Source organism: Nycticebus coucang, chromosome 6 (genome assembly GCF_027406575.1).
Source record: "Nycticebus coucang isolate mNycCou1 chromosome 6, mNycCou1.pri, whole genome shotgun sequence".
Lineage (NCBI taxonomy): Eukaryota > Metazoa > Chordata > Mammalia > Primates > Lorisidae > Nycticebus > Nycticebus coucang.
The window spans coordinates 103380804-103399410 of record NC_069785.1 but is presented as its reverse complement, the minus strand read 5'-3'; the positions used below and the strand labels follow the sequence as shown (position 1 = coordinate 103399410).

General features: G+C 47.8%; 1 protein-coding gene and 1 pseudogene across 4 annotated transcripts in view; both read left to right on the top strand.

The window, feature by feature from the left end:
* Positions 1–18607, top strand: part of CEMIP (cell migration inducing hyaluronidase 1) — a 170235-nt gene that overhangs the window by 56142 nt on the left and 95486 nt on the right. The window lies entirely within an intron of this gene.
* On the top strand, positions 10217–12012 carry LOC128588492 (protein FAM133B-like; annotated as a pseudogene). The gene has a single exon (XR_008380787.1). The product of XR_008380787.1 is annotated as a protein FAM133B-like (transcript).

Genomic DNA, 18607 nt, shown 5'->3' with positions numbered 1-18607 from the left:
TCTTGACCCAATGCCACAGAAGGGAGGGGCGTGTGTGTGTGTGGGGGGGGTTCATGTCTTTCCAATGGGCCACCAGGCCACTGCTCCAGAGGTGCGGGCCCCTTCCAACCCAGTTTTCATTCTGGGGGGATGTCCGGCAGCTCCACACAGAAGACTCCTTGTATTGCGTCCTTTACGGGCAGGTTTCCTGGTTGGGCTAAGGGCTGGTCACTTTCGCATCTGCCCATAAACTTTCTTTGTTAGTCATTTGCCTAGTGCTTTATAATTTAGGGTGTTTTAAAAATTATGTGTTGAAAACACAATTCAACTTCCCATAGTAATTACTGTAATCGACCAACCCATAACTGCACGTGATCCCTGTGGTGGCCTGTGCTCGTGGTTCTCTGCCTCTTACAGTTGACACTGATTCCAAGAGGGAGTCAGAGCCAGGATTGCAACACCCCTGGGGTATCCTTCTTATTCTAGAACTATGATTTCTCTGGCCTCCCTGCTCTGCCTATGGCTGAAGCTAGCCCTGGAGTCCCTGGGGCAGGCGGCCAGCCTTCTTACCCCCTCCCTCCTGCATCAAGGGCAGCTGGGGCAGTAAAGGGGCCCCATAGAGTTGTTTTAGGGTTGAATGTCTGGTTTTTGTTTGTTTGTTTGTTTGTTTGTTTTTAGGAGATTCCTTACATTTCATTCTTCCAACTTGTGAGCTCTTTGGAACTCTTCATGTTAACTGGGGAAAAAATCATCTTTAACTTGAAGCTCTTTTTTAGCTTGTCTCATTGGGATGCTGTGGGCTGACTGGACTTACTAGGGAACCAGAGGTGGAGGCTGCAGGTGATCTGCATCAGGCCGTGGTTCTGCCACCTGCCAGTTGCATGGCTTGCATGCCAATTGACTTCTCTGAGCTCAGTTTCCTCGTCTGACTAAGGGGTGCAATGACATCTGCCTGTGTTCAGGAAGCCATCTAGCATTTCTGGAATGCCCATTTCTTGCACACCAACCACATGCCGGGCCCAGTGCTGACCCCTCTCAGAGCCACGTGAAGGGTGAATCTCGAGGCTGTCACATGCAGGGAGGTGGTACACTGATAGCTCCCAGCACCTGGCCCAAGTGTCCCGTTACCTTCCCATCCAGGGATCTGTGTGGCAGGGGAAGGCTGGAAGGAACTCTGTGTGCCTGGGAAGGATCTGGTTTGGGGGCTAGGCAGGAAGTGGAGGGTGCTTTCCGTGAGGGTGCTGAGTTTTAGGCAAGACTGTCAATTATAGAACGGGAGCTTGGAAGGTTCTGTGGGAGAGGCTTGAAAAGGTCTCAGACAGCTGGGGGCTTGGAGAGAACACATGTCCCAGGTGTCCCATCTACCTGGCAGTGTTGAGGTGGCCTTTGGAGCGAAGCATGGTGGACTCAACAGGCTGCAGAGTTTCCCAAACTACAGGTTCATGGGGGCAGAGGAGTTCAGGTTAAGGCTAAGCTGGGGGTAGGATGTGGAGGTGTTGGCCCAGGGTCTCTGGGAGGCGGTAGCTGGGGCCTGGGATAATTATGCTGCTTCCCAAATCAGGCAGAGATGTAGGGAAGAGCAGCCTCTCTAAAGTGGGGTTCTCTGGGAAGATGACAGATGTGGAGCCCCGGTGCACACTCCTAATGGGGCCAAAGCCCAGACTGGAGTGTCCCGACTCTGACTCTGTCTCCTTACAAAGACCTCACTTCTGCATGTCCAGAGGGTTTCATGCTGGACAAGTGAGGTGATGAAGGTCAGGTGTCCTCCTGCCAACTATGAGTCACAGCTCTCTGTCCCTCCTCTCCAGGGCCTCTGGGTGCAGCTGCTGCTTGCAGGGCTCTGCAAGGGTGGAATTCCTCCTCCCCGCCTTCTTCTGGCTGCTCTGTGTACAAAGGGGCTGGGGGAAAGGTGGATTTAGAAAAGGACCCACAGCCAGGGAGAGACAGAGATAGAAAGAACCTGTTGCACATTTCCCATCTATTGTCATTCAGATGAATCCTGCTTTAAGTATCACCTGTTCTGGCTGTAAAAGATAAGAATGTGTTTGCTTCTGCACAGGAAGCAGCCTGCTTCTTTATGGAAAATCTAGTCAGAAAATTTTACACTTTCCACATTTAGCAACATTTCAATGTGTGTGAACTTATGTTGTTAACGGTCATGGCTGTAAGCAATTCACTCTTTGATCTATGTTGCTGGAAAGTTACCATATCAGACATTACTTCAGGTTTCTGAAGCTTTGGTTTAAAGTGAACTCTGTGTGTGTCCATGTGTGTAAGAGGGATAGACAGACACCAGGGTGTGCCAGTTAGAACTGCTGCAATTTGTTTGTGATCTGTTTAGTGCAAAAGTTGGTCGAAACTGTAGCTTTATGAATCAACAGGGCTCAGTCACTGCTCTGACTTCCATGTCTCAGATGCTCGAATGCTCTGTGGCAGGCAGACCTGAATGAGTTTGGGGTGGTGGTGGGGAGGTCTAGTCGAGGCACCACTCCATGCCAGGACTCAGCACCTTTGAAGCTGGAGTCAGTTGTTTGCTCTGTCCACTCAGCAGCCCACAGGTCAGACCCAGCCTGCAGTTCTGTTTAGCCCCAGCAGTATTTTAAGAATCTGGAAAATTCACATTAAAATCTAGATATTCCTGGTATTTATTACTGCTTACCTAACTTTTCAGAAACTTAGTGATTTTAAAGAACAGCTTCAGCAATATTTATCTTTCTTAAGAATCTGCAATGTAGGCAGGGCCAGGTGGGGTCAGCTTGTCTTGAGGCTGGGGCTGGACCCATCCCAGGCTCACTCACTCGCACACGCGTCTGGCAGATGATGTGGCATCTCCACCGTGACCTCCTCCTGGGGGAGACAATGGCCTTTCCACATGAGTGCTTGGCTTCCTCATGGCACGTGGCCACATTCCAAGGCTGGGAGTCCTGGGAGGGGGGACCTTCCCACACCCCCTCGTGGAAGGTGCATCTAACCTACTTTTGGAAGTTACGCAGCATCACTCTTGCTTCATTCTGCTAGTTAGAAGTGACTCACCAAACTGGTCCATATGCATGGAGTGGGGAATTGGTTCAACATTTTTGATGGAAGGGCTCTCAAAGAATGAAGACATGTTTTAAAACCAATGCACCAATTTCTCACTTTTCTTGGGCATTTCAAGAGAATCACTTATGCCCAAAAGTAGAAACAAGACCCTCTACCAAGGGCAACATAATGAGACTCTGTCTCAAAAAAAAAAAAAGAACAGATCTATTGATATGTTGCCTGTAAGTTACTGTATCAGACATGAATGAATGTAGTAGTAAATGTAGTAAATAATTGTTTTTTCTCCAAGGGAATCAGATTATATCCAGACAGGTAATTTTTCTAAGAAATAAGTAACTCATTACTCATCCTTCCTCTGGGTATCAGAGAGGCAGTTTGGAGGGTGTGTGTGGGCCGTGGACAGAGACAGCTGACATGAATCCCTAGTATTAATGGTAGACGGAAGTTCCTTCCTAAACCTCTAAGGCTGGAAGGAATGGCTGAATCTGCAGAAAATATGTATCCAAGAAAAAAAAATTTACCTTTATGGACTGCTTCCTATTTAATAATTGAGATCACTGGGAAGAGGACCTTTTTAAATCTATTATAAAAACCTTGTTAGGCAGATATAACCTATATTTGAATGCACGAATCATAAAGTACAATTCTAAAAACTATTACAAAATGCACATAGCCAGCTCTTGAACCCTCCCATGGGCCTTCCCATACCCCTTCTTGCTCTTAAACATAATGCTGACCTCTAATATCATACTTGAGTTTTGCCTGTATTTATACAAACTGTATATAAATGGAATACTGCAGTATGACTCTATTGGGTCCAGCTTCTTTTGCTCAATATTGTGTTTGTGGGAGTCTATTATACTCTTGCTTATAGCTGTAGTTTCTTCATTTTTATTGGCTCATAGTCTTCTCAGGCTGGGGTGCTATTCTGCTGCCTCAGCCTCCTGAATAGCTGAACTAAGGTGCCCACCACCATCCCTAGCTCATTTTTCTGTTTTTTGTAGAGATGGGGTCTTGCTCTTGCTCAGGCTGGTCTCAAACTCCTAAGCTCAAGTGATCTTCCTGCGGTGGCCTCCCAGAGAGCTGGGATTACAGCCAGGAGCCACTGTGCCAGCCTCCAGCCTACACTTAATGGGCATTTAGATTGTTTCTACTTTGGGGCTGTCATAAATAATATTGCCCAAGTGTTTATGCTCCCACTAGCAATGTGTAAAAATTTTAGTTGTTCATCTTTGTCAACACTTGTTATTGTTAGTCTTCTGAATTTTAGCCATTCATGGTATATTGTAGACAACGGTCCCCAACCATTTGGCATCAGGGACCAATTTCATGGAAGACAATTTTTCTCCAGATGGTGGTGGTGGGAGTGACAGAGTAGGAAACGGGACAGAAGCCAGAGCTAAGGTGGTGATGTGAGCGATGGGGAGTGGCCGTGAATACAGATAAGCTTCACTTGCTCACCTCATTCCTAACAGGCCATGGATGGGAAACTTTCTGGCAATAGGGACAGGTTACATGGAAGACAATTTTTCCATGGATGGGGGGGGGTTGGGAGGATGGGACAGGAGGCACAACTCAGGCAGTGATGCTACATGGCCAGGGTCCTAACAGGTCATGGACTGGTACCCTTCTGTGATCCAGAGGCTGGGGAAAGACAGTTCTAGTAGGTCATGTGGTTTTAGTTTGTATTTTCCTATTAATTAATGATGCTTTTCATAGGCCATTAGAATTTCCTCTTATGTGAAATTCCCATTCAAGTGTTTTGTTCATTTTTCTATGAAATTATCTGTTTTTCTCTGATTAATTAATTAATTTTTTTTTTTTTTTTTGAGACAGAGTCTTACTTTGTCTCCCTGGGTAGAGTGCTGTGGTGTCACAGCTCACAGCAACCTCAAACTCTTGGGCTTAATAATTCTCTTGCTTCAGCCTCCCAAGTAGCCTGTAGTAGAATACAGGCACCCGCCACAACACCCGGCTATTTTTTAGAGACAGGGTCTCAGTCTGGCTCAGGCTGCTCTAGAACTCATGAGCTCAGGTAATCCACCCGCCTTGGCCTCTCAGAGTGTTAGGATTACAGGCACAAGCCACCATGCCTGGCTTTTTCTGATTAATTTAAACCAAGGCTTCTCAGCCTTGGCATTGTAGATATTTGGGGCCAGATAATTTTGTAGGGTGGGGTGGGAGGGCTTATATGTGGCTGTGTGGTGTTCAGCAGCACCCTTGATGTCTGTCCACTAGATGCCAGCAACACCCACCCACACAAGTTGTCCCCAAATATATCTCCAGACAAGGCTATATGTTTTTTTTCCCTCTTGCCCAAGATAGGGAGGAAAAAAAGGAAAATCACCCCTAGTCGAGAACCACCGGTTTAAAGCGTTTTTTATGCACCCTGGATAGGACTGGTGTGTCAGTTACATATTTTGCAAATCCCCCCTCCCACTCTGATATTCCTTTTCAGGCTCTTAAAGGTGTTTTTGATGAACAGAAGTTCTTAACATAGTCTTGTCTTTCTCTTTATAGATAGTCCTTTTTTCTTCCTGTTTTAGGCATGTTTACCTATCCTATGATTTCTATAGGGAAACTTTTCTTTTGCATTATATCTATAATCTACAGTTTTTTTTTTTTGTTTTGTTTTTGTTTTTAAGACAGAGTCTCACTTTCTTGCCCTCACTAGAGTGCCTTGGTGTCATAGCTCACAGCAACCTCAAACTCTTGGGCTCAGGCAATCCTCTTGCCTTCAGCCTCCCAAGTGGCTGGGACGACAAGCGCCCGCCACAACACACTTCTATTTTAGAGATGGGGTTTCACTTTTGCTCAGGCTGGTCTTGAACTCTTGAGCTCAAGCAATCTACCTGCCTCAGCGTCCTAGAGTGCTGGGATTACAGGTGTGAGCCTGTGTGCCTGACTCTTACAATCTACATTGAAATTGACTTTTTGCATAGTAATCAGTAGAGGCGGGCTTTATTTTTAAAATGTGATCATCCAATTGACTTATCCATTCTTTCCTTATTGCCCTATGGTGCCATTGCTGTCATGAATCAAGTGTCCATAACAAGTGGGCCTATTTTCTGTTCTTTTCCACTGGTCTGTTTATCTGCCCCTGCAACAACATTGCATTGTCCTAATGACTTTGCTTTATAATATGTCTTGATACCCAGTAGGTTAAGGCCTCCCACTTTGTTCTTCAAAATTGTCTTTACTATTCTTGGCCTTAGCCTACTTATGCAACATCTAGAATCTCTTTGTCAGTTTCCATTAAGAAAAACATAATGGAGTTTTTATTGAGGGTCTTCCTATCAATTTGGGAAAAGCAAATATTTATAGTACTGAGTCTTCCAATTCAAGAAGACGATATATCTCTCCATATGTCTTTTAAAATTTTTCTTTCTCTCAAATAAAAAAAAGGTTTAAACAAAAAGAGGATGTGTTAGGTTAAATTAATCAAGTATTGTTATTTTTCAAAATAGGGATCAATTAAACTTTTAGATCTTGCACTCAAAGGTATTCTAAGTCATCATTGTAGACAGAGAGTGAGAGAGGGAGGGAGAGGGTGAGTGCATGGCCAGATTTCTTAGCCTGGCCTCCAGTGTGTTTAGCAATCCTGCTCCAGCCTGCTTCCTGCCTTCCCTCTTCCCATTTTGCGCATCCTTTCTCCTGGCCCCGTGTAGCTACTCCAAGTTCATCTGATTTACCATGCCTTTACTCCTACTATTCTCTCTGCCTGGAATAAATAGCCTTTGCCCTCAGGGAATCCTTGGTAAAATTTCAAGACTCTGATTAAGCATTTCTGGTACACCCAGGCCCAGGCTGAACGAGTTCCTTCTTTTTCTATCTTCCCTACCGTCACATCGCACCATCCACCCTGTGTTTCCCACTCTTTATAGGGGCTGGTTATGTTCTGGTCTGGCCCTGTGGTAGGTATGTGATGGAGCCATGCTGATAAGGGTTCATTCACTCACCAGGCACATCCTGAGGTCCTCCTGCTAGACCCCAATCCCTCCGCTGCTCCCAGGTTACAGAGAAGACTAATCATACACCTGCCCTCAGGTGGCTCCAGCACACCTGGATAATCCCAGGATATGTGGGACACCTGGTGATGCAGACAGGGCTGGATGAGGGCTGTTAGACGATGGAACGGAGTTAGGGGCTGGGGGAGACATAGTGGAGGGCTTCTCAGATTGTGCTACCTGCACTAAGTCTTGAAGAACAAGTAGGAGCTCCTGGACAGAGAAGGGGGAATACCCACCTCCTGCCAATGCCTAACCCAGGCACAAGGCAAAGTAGGGACCCAATCATTATTTGCTCACCTGTGACATTTGTCATGTCCTGAGCCAGTATGACAGGCTGGGGGGCTACAAGGCCATCCTTCGCCCTCCAGGGGCAGCCCTCTGTGGTTTTCTAGCTCATAGCAGGGACTAGTGTGTCTCAAGCAGGTGGATCTAGCAGCCTATCTTCTGGTTGTCTGAGTCTACAGACTCAGGGGGACAGATAATATTATTTTATTCTTTACCTATTGGAAGTGTCCTTGAAGACACTGTGTGCATTCACCTGTGTATCCAGGATTCTGGGGCACATGGGATTTCTTAAAAGTCTCCCCTCCCTTAGGGACCCTGGAAGGTGCTGCTGTGACCATCTGTGGTCTTCCCTTTCCCCACAATCTGCCCCTCTCTGCCTCATGGTTGCCCAGATAGTCTGGACAGATCAGCGCCTCGCCCCAACTTGGACTATGGTTCTAAAAAAATAAATAAAACAAAACATGAAAATTTAGGGAAAAATGGAAATACCTACATGTTTATTTTTAAATGTCCTTTTAAAATGTTAAGTCCTTTTGTTAGTTGGGAAATATCAAAATAGGTCATGTGTAACTTGGTTTGCTCATACAAAGTGGCTCATACTTGGTATATTTAGAGAGGAGAGGGAAGTGATTTTTTTTTTATATTAAGTTTTTCTCTATTTTTCTTTTTAAACCAAAAAGTGCTTGGAAAATTCCTCCACCCTCTCCACTGCTAGTGGATTTTCCTAGCCTCACAATTCTGGTACAGACTTCTGTCTTCTGAACTGAAAATTTAAATGCATTGAGCTTGCTCCTCCTCAAGTTCTGCTTCTGTCTTAAACAGAGAAAAGGAACCTTTCTCTGGGACTGGTGTAATTGGCTGGAGAGGGTAGTGTTCAAAAGGGCAGAAAAATGCCTTCCGCTGTCAGAAATTAAGGCAGTGATTTAAAACAAATTGTTTTTGCCAATGTCTCTAGCTATTTCTGTGTGTTGTCTCTGGGTTTTGTCCACTTGCACCATGTGCATCAGTGAGCGTGGCAGAAATTTTACAGAAGGTTTCACGGGGAAGGAGGGCCTGATTTCAAAAAAAAAAAAAAATGTATATATATAGCTTGAAAACCTTCCTCAAACATGCCTGTCTTCTATAGTTCCTTCTTCCACAGTATCCAGCTCTATGGGCTCTTCCTTTTTCCTTTTCCTTCCTAGATATTCTGCCAGTTTTATCCTGTGTCCTCATCAAATCCAAAGCCCTCCCTGTTATCTTCATGGAGGAAATCTGGTCTGCTGTCAGCTTCCATGCCCACATCGTCCTTTTTAACTAACAGTATATCCAGCAGATGAAGACCCTGCAGTTACCAGCAGGGAGCCGTGGATGATGCAGTGAGGCCCCAGAAGGATTTCTGGGCCCCTGGCTACAAGGAACCCTATCCTAGAAAGGTTTTTTTTTTCCCAATTTCTTCCCCCACCCCCAGTGCCCAAGCTCCAGAGCTGGTCCAGGAAATCATTCTCCCCTTCATGAGGACAGACCATCTGTTCCAACCCTAACTGCAGTCATTGCCTGTCGGGGGTGGAAGGGGTACGTCTGGCCCAACACAGTCCCCAAGGCAGAGGAGAAGGTGAGGTTGCTAAAGCTCCAGAGCTGAAGCAGGCCCTCCTCTGGAATTTGTTGCTGCATAGGCTTGGCCTCCTGGAAACAGCAGAACTTGAACCAGGCCTTCTGAGACGCAGGACTGGGGAGAGGCTGCCTTACCAGATGCACTTGGCATGGCCAGCCAGATTAGTGTGCACATGGTGCACTGAGAGAGACAGGTGGGGTGTGAATAGGGTGGCATCGTCTAGAACGGTAGTTCTAACCTTCCTAATGCCACGACCCTTTAATATAGTTCCTCATGTTGTGGTGACGCCCAAGGATAAAATTATTTTGTTGCTACTTCATAACTGTAATTTTTCTACTGTTATGAATCATAATGTAAATATCTGATATACAGGATGGTCTCAGGTGACCCTTGTGAAAGGGTCATTCGACCCCCAAAGAGGTCGCGACCCACAGGTTGAGCACCGCTGGTCTAGAATCAGGTAAGCACAGGCTTTCACAGGCTGCTCTGGTAGAGGTGTTCAAAATGGCAAGACTGAAAGAGTACCAGCCTCTGTCTGTCACCGGCTACAGGACACTTCCCAGAACACTTCCCCAGAGAGGTTGTTGGAGCCAAGGAAACTAAGGGTTGCTCAGGGCCATACACTCAAAGCCCAGATCAAATGCCAGGGTGCAAGCCACTTTGTCATATCGCCTCAAAGCAGCTGCTGTGGGTTTGCTGGAACTCACAGGCCAAACACTGTCAGATGATGTTTTCCTTCTTCCCTGTCTGCCTTCCACCGAAAGGAAATGCCCAGATACTCTGGAGGCCAAGCATGCTTGCATTTATTTGGGGGCACGAGTAGTGCTCATTTCATTTCATTCAGGATGCCAGCTGGGCTAATGTAGCCCTACCCGCTGGGAAGTCTTACCTGAACCCACCAGCCCTCCTCCACATGGACTGTGGCCTCTCACTGCCCTTCCTGGTGCTCTCCACTGGGCGCACCAACTTCCTTGTCCACCTGACCCGAGTTAGAGTACCCTTTCTCCCGGACCTTGACCAGTGCATTTCCCATTCTGCCCTCCAGCTGTCCTGGGTGGGCTCCATGCTATGGCACAGTTCAGGGCCAGATGTACTGCCAGCTCCTCTCACTGCCCAGACGCACTTAGTCGGGTTGGAATTCCCAGGCGTGATGTCTGGGCCCTCTAAGAAATCTTCTGTCTTTTCTCCAGTTGGTCTTTCATTCTTACTTATCAGGAGGGCCCTGAGGACGGTGGTTTATCATTGTGTTCTTAAGAAGACCCATCCTAGGTTTTCGTCTGCGTGTGACCGTGCGTTTAGTCGGGCACCATGGGGAAGCGCGATAATCAAGTGGCCTATATGAACCCAATAGCAATGGCCAGATCAAGGGGTCCAATCCAGTCTTCAGGGCCAACAATCCAGGATTATCTGAATTGACCAAGGCCTACCTGGGAAGAAGTAAAAGAGCAACTAGAAAAGAAAAAGGTTCCAAGGCTTTGGCTGAATTTGAAGAAAAAAATGAATGAGAACTGGAAGAAAGAACTAGAAAAACACAGGGAGAAATTGTTAAGTGGAAGTGAGAGCTCATCCAAAAAGAGACAGAGAAAGAAAAAAGAAAAGAAGAAATCTGGTAGGTATTCATCTTCTTCATCAAGCTTCAGATTCTGAAGATGAGGATAAGAAACAAGGAAAACGGAGAAAGAAAAAGAAGACCCGTTCACATCGATCTTCTGAAAGTTCCATTTCGGCAACTGAATCAGACAGTAAGGATAGTTTAAAAAAGAAAAAGAAGTCAAAGGAAACAACTGAGAAAGAAAAGGACATTAAAGGAACCAGCAAAAAAAGAAAGATGTGTCCTGAAGATAAACCTTTATCATCTGAGTCCTTATCAGAATCAGATTATATCGAGGAGACACAAGCAAAAAAGAAGAAAAGCAGTGAAGAACGAGAAAAAGCAACAGAAAAAAACAAAAAAGAAAAAGAAACATAAGAAACACAGTAAGAAGAAGAAAAAGAAGTCTGCAAGTTCAAGTCCTGACTCGCCCTAACATTAAGAAAAAATCAGGATTCCCTTATAAAAGAAAGTGCACTGTCTAAGGAAATTTCAACTGTGAAAACTACGACATATTTACTAAAATGCATGAATTTTCTTGTTTTTAGAATTATTCCTGGACTATTCAGTAGCCACTAAGGGTCCACTGTGTGAAAGGGGCGTAATTATTGCCTGCTGCTTGAACATCTAGTTTTTCTCTTCCAGTGCTTGATGACTAACTCTGGGAGATGATACACTGCAGTTGTACTAGTGGTCGAGATATAGTATTTGGGAATAAAATTAATATTTTTGACTAGAAATGTCCAATGATAAATCAACAGAAATTGAATCTGGATACATCTTTAAGAGATAATCAGTAATGGCCAGAAGACTCTAGTTAAAATTTTTGAAGTAAGGATTATATTGATATTTTAAAATCCTTAGTCTGTAGATAGGCTCATTTTAATTTTTCCCCTTTGTATACTTTTTATTTACCTGGGGAAGGAGCTATTAGGGTTGGGGGGTTGGTTTGCTTCTCTTTAGCTAGCAGAATAGCGTGCCTTTGATCCTCACACATCCTATATTTGTGGACACAGCCATGTTTTATTGGGAGGTCAGAGTTGGATACCAGCAGTCTTACCCTTTACTGCACTTAGTGACATCCTTGGAGTCTATTGTATGCTGCTTTGAGTGATTAGAGAAACAGCCCTTTGCAGCATGAGAAAGCCCCAGAAGGTCTGGGATTTACCTCCACTTCAATAAGACTGAATGTTTTTTAGTGTTAGAATGTGTTATGTCTTTTGAATTAATTTTGATTCTACTTTGGCTTTAGAGAGGAATCATTTCAAATGGACACTGGTACTTTTTGAACTTGATAGCTAATGATTCTAAAATGCATGTTTTATACTATTAAGTTTAATCCAGTCAAGAAAATTTTATGTAACTAGTGATAGTTACTTTATTTTTTTGTATGAATTTTGTTTAGGCTGCAATGTTTAGCTTTTGTTAACTCCTTACTTTACTGTTTTAAATTCATAGCTATGTTTAATGGCATATTTGCTACAATATTTAGCATGTAAAAAAGCAGGGTCTTGATTCTTTTTTTTTTAAACAGCTTCATATTGAAGCTGAGACTTACCATAAACAAGTTGAATGGTAAAAAAAAAAAAAAAGAAGACCCATCCTAGTGCCCTATGGTCAATGGTAACCAATATTCACTTACCACTTAAAAGTTCACTGAGCATCCACACCATCTTTTTGGTCGTGTAAAGAAGGCATCCCTGTATCTCCATCTACAGAAGGCACTGAGGGTCAGGCAGCTTGGACAAGTTGCTCTCAGCAACTCCGCTGGGAGGGGCAGTGAGCATGTGCCCCTGGGGCTGGCCCCTCTAAAACCCATGCTGCCTGTCCCTTGCCGCCTCTGGGCAGCCAACGAGCTCTGTGCGTTTGGTGCTGAGGTATTGGGGGATTTGAGGTCCAGGGACTGAGGCTGCTCTGAGGTGTCCTGCTTTGCAGCTCTCTTTGAGGCCTCTTTGAGCTGGGAAGTCTCACCTGGTAGAGACTCTTTCCTGTGTACAGGAAAGGAAGGCAGCAGGACCCAGCCCGGGTTGAGGTGTCCAGGCTAGCAGGAAAGGAAGAGAAACACTGGTGGGTGGCAGCCGCACTCAGTGAGGCAAAGGGACACCTGAGAGCCCTTCTCTTGAGTTCCATATCACAGGGACCCTCTGTCCACAGGAGGCCCAGCTAGGAGGGTGGCAGGCTATCTTGTGTGTGTGATTTGTGGCTTCAAGGCCACACTTAAGAATGAACGGAGACAACAGCAGCTTGTCCCAGAGAGGTATGGAGATGGATAGTGTGAGCATCTGAAGAGGTCAAGTGCAGAGCTGAGTCTCTTTGCTTCCCTACTCCACACCAGGCCCTCCCTGCAGGAAGGACATCTTCAGTGGCCACAGAGCCAGCCAGAACTGATGGCTCCCCCACCAGCAGAAGGGTGGACACTTAGCAGTGGGACCCTGGTGGTGGCAGCCTGCACAGTGTGGGGGTGAACCCTGTGTCCACCTGCGTGGCTGATGGGGCTGTGTGGGAGACCTGAGAGGCCCCTGTGTTATACCCAAAGTGAGTGGAATAGAGAAACGCCAGCACACTGAGTCCAAATTAAGCAAGGATCCTTTATTGATCAGCCGGCCAAGAGCAGGCTCACACCTCAAAGTCTCTAGACCCCTAGAAGCAGGGGTGGAAACCTTTTATGAACTGCTTTCGGTAGGGGCAGAGGAGTCCTTAACGCAAGCTGAATTGCACGGGAGCCAACACCTAGTAAGGGGAGTGCTTACAAGGGGACGCTGGGGTTTCACAGGATTTTGCAGTTTAACTAAACTCTTTCAGCTGAGCTTCCTGTTTTAAAGAGGGAATGTTGAAAGCCCTTAGCAAGATGGAGTTAGGGAATAACACCTGCCGGCAGGGATGGGCACTGTGAGGCTCTGTCCCTGCCTCTGCCTGCCTCTGTGCTAGCACAAAGCTACCCTGTTTCCCCGAAAATAAGACCTACTTACAGGAAAGATAAGACGTTCCCAGAAAATAAGACCTAGCGCGTCTTTGGGAGCACACCTTAAAATAAGACACTGTCTTATTTTCGGGGAAACAGGGTAGATGTGGGGGCAACTCACACCTGGTCAGTTGTGCCTGCTGGCCTTTTATGTCCAGTATTCCTGTAGCCCCAGTTACGTCCCAGGCCTGGTGCTGGCCACATCACGCACATTTTCCACCCTTATCCTCAAGACAACTGCCAGGTAGGCACCATTCAGCCCATCGTGCAGCTGAGGACACAGGACTGTAAAAAGTAGGGAAGTGACAAGTCCAAAGTCACCAAAACGGTGGAAGGCACTTGACGCTGGGTCTTTTTGAATCCCCTCTCTAAGGGGTCCTCTAGGTCAGCAAGAAGAGAAACTCCTAAGCACCCAATTCCCTAGGAGGTGCAGAGTGGAAAGGTGTTCAGAGGGGTGTCTAAGGGGTAATGAGGTGGCTCCCAGAAAACCTCAGGGGACCAACCTTCCCAAGGGGGCCTTGAAAGGTGAGTTCAATTTGGAAATGTGACAGAGGAGAGAGTTCCAGGCAGAGTGGAGGTGCGGATGACCCACCCACTTGCGTTCCACTTCGGGAGTGCAGGGTGTAAGGAATTAATCCCGGGGCGACTCCACAGCCAGTTGGCTGGAGTACCCGGGCCTTGCAGGGACCCTGCTAGCCTGTTGGCTGTGCCCTTCTCCTTGGCACTGTCTCCAGAATTGTGGCAAAGCAGCCATTTGTAAATGTTTGTTTGGGTTTTCTGGAAGCTCCTTGAAGTTGAAATGAAAAAATCCGCCTGGTAGTTCTGAAATGGCCTCCCGTTGCCAGCAGGCCTGGCCCCGCAGCCCTCCCTGAGGAAGTAAACAGGCCTAGTGCCGGGGAGCTGCACGGGCCACGCCACTCAGATGGTTGGGTGCCGCCGGCCTGGGGTGTGGGAGATCAGTCCTGGGCCCAGCAGCACCAGGGTATTTGCCCAGGTGCCCAGGACAGACCAGCCTGGGGTATGGGAGCCACCGCCACCTGAGAGAAAGTCCTAGGGGGCCCAGGCCAGGAAGCCAGAGGTGTTTTATGTCATATTAGAAATACCAGCAGGCTTCCTGAGAGGACAAGAAACAGGCAGCCTTGGAAGCTGCCCGGCTCCCTGGTGTGTGGCCACCAGGCCTCAGCTTCATTAGCTGACAAAGCACTTCTGTGTCCTCACCAGGCACAAGCAGAGGAAGACACAGCCTTTGCAAACATTCAGGCCGCTCTCCCTGAGGAGAGGATAGTGTCCCTCTCCCTCCCTCTCATCCTTGGGGGTGGTGGAGGCTGTAGCGCTGCTGACGGAGGGAGCTGCGACTCGGCTCCAGCCCATCCCCGCCACATGGGAATTTGGACCTAGGTTGCCAGATCTTCACATTCTCTAGCCAGGCTGGAAATTTAGATATTTGTATGAAATTTCCAAATTAAAAAATAATTTAAAAACATTCTTCAGGCTGTACTCTATACATCGGCAGTCTCGCCTGGTCTCCGGGGGGGCCAGTTCGTGACCTCTGCTCCCGGTCTTCAGAATCCCAGAGCTCCCATGGCAGTGGTGGGGTGAAGACGGAGAAGATGTTTGAGGAGGACTCAAATCTACAGGCAAGAAGGGCGTGGTACAACCCTTCCCCTGTGCCCCCAAAGGGCAGGAGTGCTCTTGGTTTCTTCTTGGTTTCCATCCACCATGTTGGCACAGACATAGGGGTGAGGGGAGAAGGGTGTGACTTCCAGAACATGGACCTGGTTTCCCTCTCAGGCATTTCAGGTTGCTCTTGGCCTGATCTCCTTCTGCTGGTTCAGCCCACCAGGTTCTTCCATAAAGAGGCTTGTTCTTTCTCTTTCCTTCTCTTCTTTGCTCATGGCTGCCCCCTTCATAGGACACTGGTAGTCACCCAAGCCCTCCCCCAGGAGGCAGTGTTGGCCAGTGACAAAGCTGGGAGCCTGGTGGCCAAACCATCAGAGCAGCTGGCCACCAATTCCCATTGGTGGCAATTAATGGCAACATGGCATGGGGCCAGGAGAGCAGGAGATTTGGGATAAGAGGAATCCAGATTCAACTCACAGCCTCTTCCATAGCTGGCTATCTGACCTTGAGACAATTACCCTAACCTCTTGCAACTCTGTTCCCTCCACTGTAAAATGGAGACAATGATTCCTTCCTGGCAGGGATTACATACAAAGATGCATGGGACGTGCCCTGCACAGTGCCTGGTGTACTATATATTATGAAGAGCAAATCAATAGTTGCCATTGATCTGAGATGCTTTTTGAGTTGAATTTCTATCAGAAGATGCAATGCCAGATTCTCAACAACCACCTTCTAAAGACGCTCTTGGAAAAGAAACAAATTGGGGACCATCTGTGCATGCTTTATAGATGTATTTCCTTTTCATCTTTCTGTCTTTAAAACAAAATCATGGTAGATGAAAGGGTAATAAATTAGCTTCTCAGCTCCACTGCCTTTCCTCCTCCTCCTACTCGGCTTCCCTCCACCCACCAGGACCCTTATTCTGGTCCCCTTGTTCACTGATTCATCAGTCGACAAACATTTACTGAGCATGAAGATTCGCTCTTTGTTCTCAAGGGGCCGATGGCCAAGGAGGGAGGAAGACAGGTGATGGTAGCCAGGTTGGGGATAAAGGGAGGCCCAGGGTGTGGGCAAAGCCTGGGCCAGGAGACTGTGCCTCACCCTGGAGTGAGGCTTGAGAGAGGCTAAGATCAGGGCGGTGGGAATGAGGAGGAGATGGACACAGGAGGCCTCAGAGGGAAGGTGGGAAGGGTGTCTCGAGGAAGAAGGCGTCCGGGATGAGGAAAAAGTGAAGAGGGCCCAATTTCTGTTTAGATGGTTGGGTGGACTGCGATGCCACCAACTGAGAGTGAGAGCAGCAGAAGAGGTGACCCTAGTGAGAGGTGACCTTTGAGACATTGCTAGGATATCCAGGTGGAACTGCCCTGTAAATGACAACAGTGAGTCTATCGTGTGCCAGACACGTAAGAAATATCTTACCTGTTACGGCTTATTTAATTATCACAGGGGCCTTATGAGATGGCACTGCACTTGTCCCCACGTTCCAGGTGGATATTTCTGGGGTCTGAAGTATTAAGTAGCTCAATGCTCAAGGTCACAAAGCTGGTGAGTAGAGCCAGTCCAAGCCCATTTTCTTATTCCTGTATCTGTTCGACCAACATTTCTTGAGGACTTGCTAGGAGGCTGGCACTGGTGCTCTGCATTTATCAATCAAGAGGACCTACCCTCGTGCAGTTCCTACTCTGGTGTACATGCTGCCTCTGCTTGGAGTCTGCTGAGGGCACAGGAGGACAGTTCTAGCTGGAGGGGCAGGGAGTGGCTGCCGCACACAGGTGGTGGAAGCCTGGTGTCAACCAGATCGTGAAGGTGCTCTTCCCCTGGGTACTCCCTTACCCAGCTCCAGCAGCCTAGCCAGGGGAGAAACCTGCCCTTCCCTCTGGAGAAAAGCTAGGATCATGATGGCACAGCACTTGGGAAAGTATGAGATCTCCCCTTATTTTACATAAGGGAAAACTGAGGCAGGGAGGAAGCAGACATTAACCAAGGGCTCCAGTGAATTAGTGACAGAGCCAAGTGAGCACGAGCCTGGGGGTTTGGCTGGCTTCAATTCAATCTCAGACCCTTAACTCTCCATGGGGCCTGCTCTCAAGGAAGCCGGTTTCACATACTCCCTCCCGGAAGACATTGCACCCAAGCTGCCACCCTCAGCCCCTCAGATGAGCCCACACAGCCGGGAGCCAGCCTCCCCAGCAGCTACCACGGCCTCAGGGGCAGCTGGTCAGGGGGTGTGCAGTTCCTGCTTTTCTGTCCCCACCCTGCTGCACCCTCCCCAACCTGGTAGGAGCTGCAGCTGCCCCGGGCTGAGAATCTGCCTGTGCCCCCACTGGCCTGCGTCCCTGCCTTGCTGTACCAGGGGAAAAGAGCCAGCAGTGCTCAGGCTGGGAGCAAAGGCCATTTAGAAAAGCCAAATGCCAGGATAAAGGGGCAGGAGTGGGTGGGAACAGCTGTGGGCCCCTCTTCCAAATTTACCCAGTTCATTCCTCTCTGGGCCTTTTGGGTGGCCACTGCCCTTGCGGTAGGAGTGTGTTCCTAAGCAACCCCCAAGATGACTCACAGGACTGTGGCAGCCCAGAGAGGAAGGTGTGCTCATTTCAGCTGAGGCTCCCTAAGCCAGTTGGACCTGACCAGCTGCTCCACAGCATCCACGCAGGCCTGCTCCCTGCCTCCTGTGTCCCATCCCCCCTTTGCCTGGTGACAGAGGATATGGAAGGACATGGCCAGGCCCACATAGCAGCAGTGCTAAAAACGTCCATGGCTGCTGCAGAAAGGAGCGAAGATGGGGTGGGAAGCAGAAGAAAGCTGGCAGGGTGGCCTTGGTGGGGAGACCAGGTGCCCGCGGGGCTCAGGGCCTCGGACCTGGCACACAGCATGTCCAGTTCTCATTCATTTTTCAGTGTGAGGAGGACCTCCAAATCCAGCATGTCCCTGAAAACGATTTGGGAAAGGATTTTAAAAAAGTAATATATGATAAACCTAAAATTTTTTATTTGTAACCAGTGATTTGAGAGTTATTTGATGGGGATGAAGCTAATGTTTGACAAGGAATACATTTGAGAAGCGTATTGAGCAAATACGGTACTCTCACAGCGCGGGCAGTCAGGGCAACGTGATCATGGCACTTCAGCAAACTGCCAGTGATGCCCCATTCAGCCCGTGTGGGAAACGCTGGTGGTCACCTCCCCTTCGCTCTGGGTTTCTGTCCTCTTTCTCCTGGGTCTTTGCCCAGGACAGATTTTGCTTTAGTGGTGTTTGAGCAACACGCATACCAGCCTTTAATAATTTTCACGGTTAACTCTGGCCATGGCTTGGGAGGGGGCGAGCCGACCATAACTGAGGTAGAAAGCCCTGTTGGTGAGCTAGATTGAGTCAGCGGGTGGGACAGGATTAGACAGGAGAAAACAGGAGCGGGCTGAGGCCCAGGTCTCGTGCCATGACACACGGCAGCCTGTGAAACTTGCAGACAGAATGAGACCTGCTCTCCTGCCTCCACCACCCAGATTTGGGAGGGTCCCTCTAACACA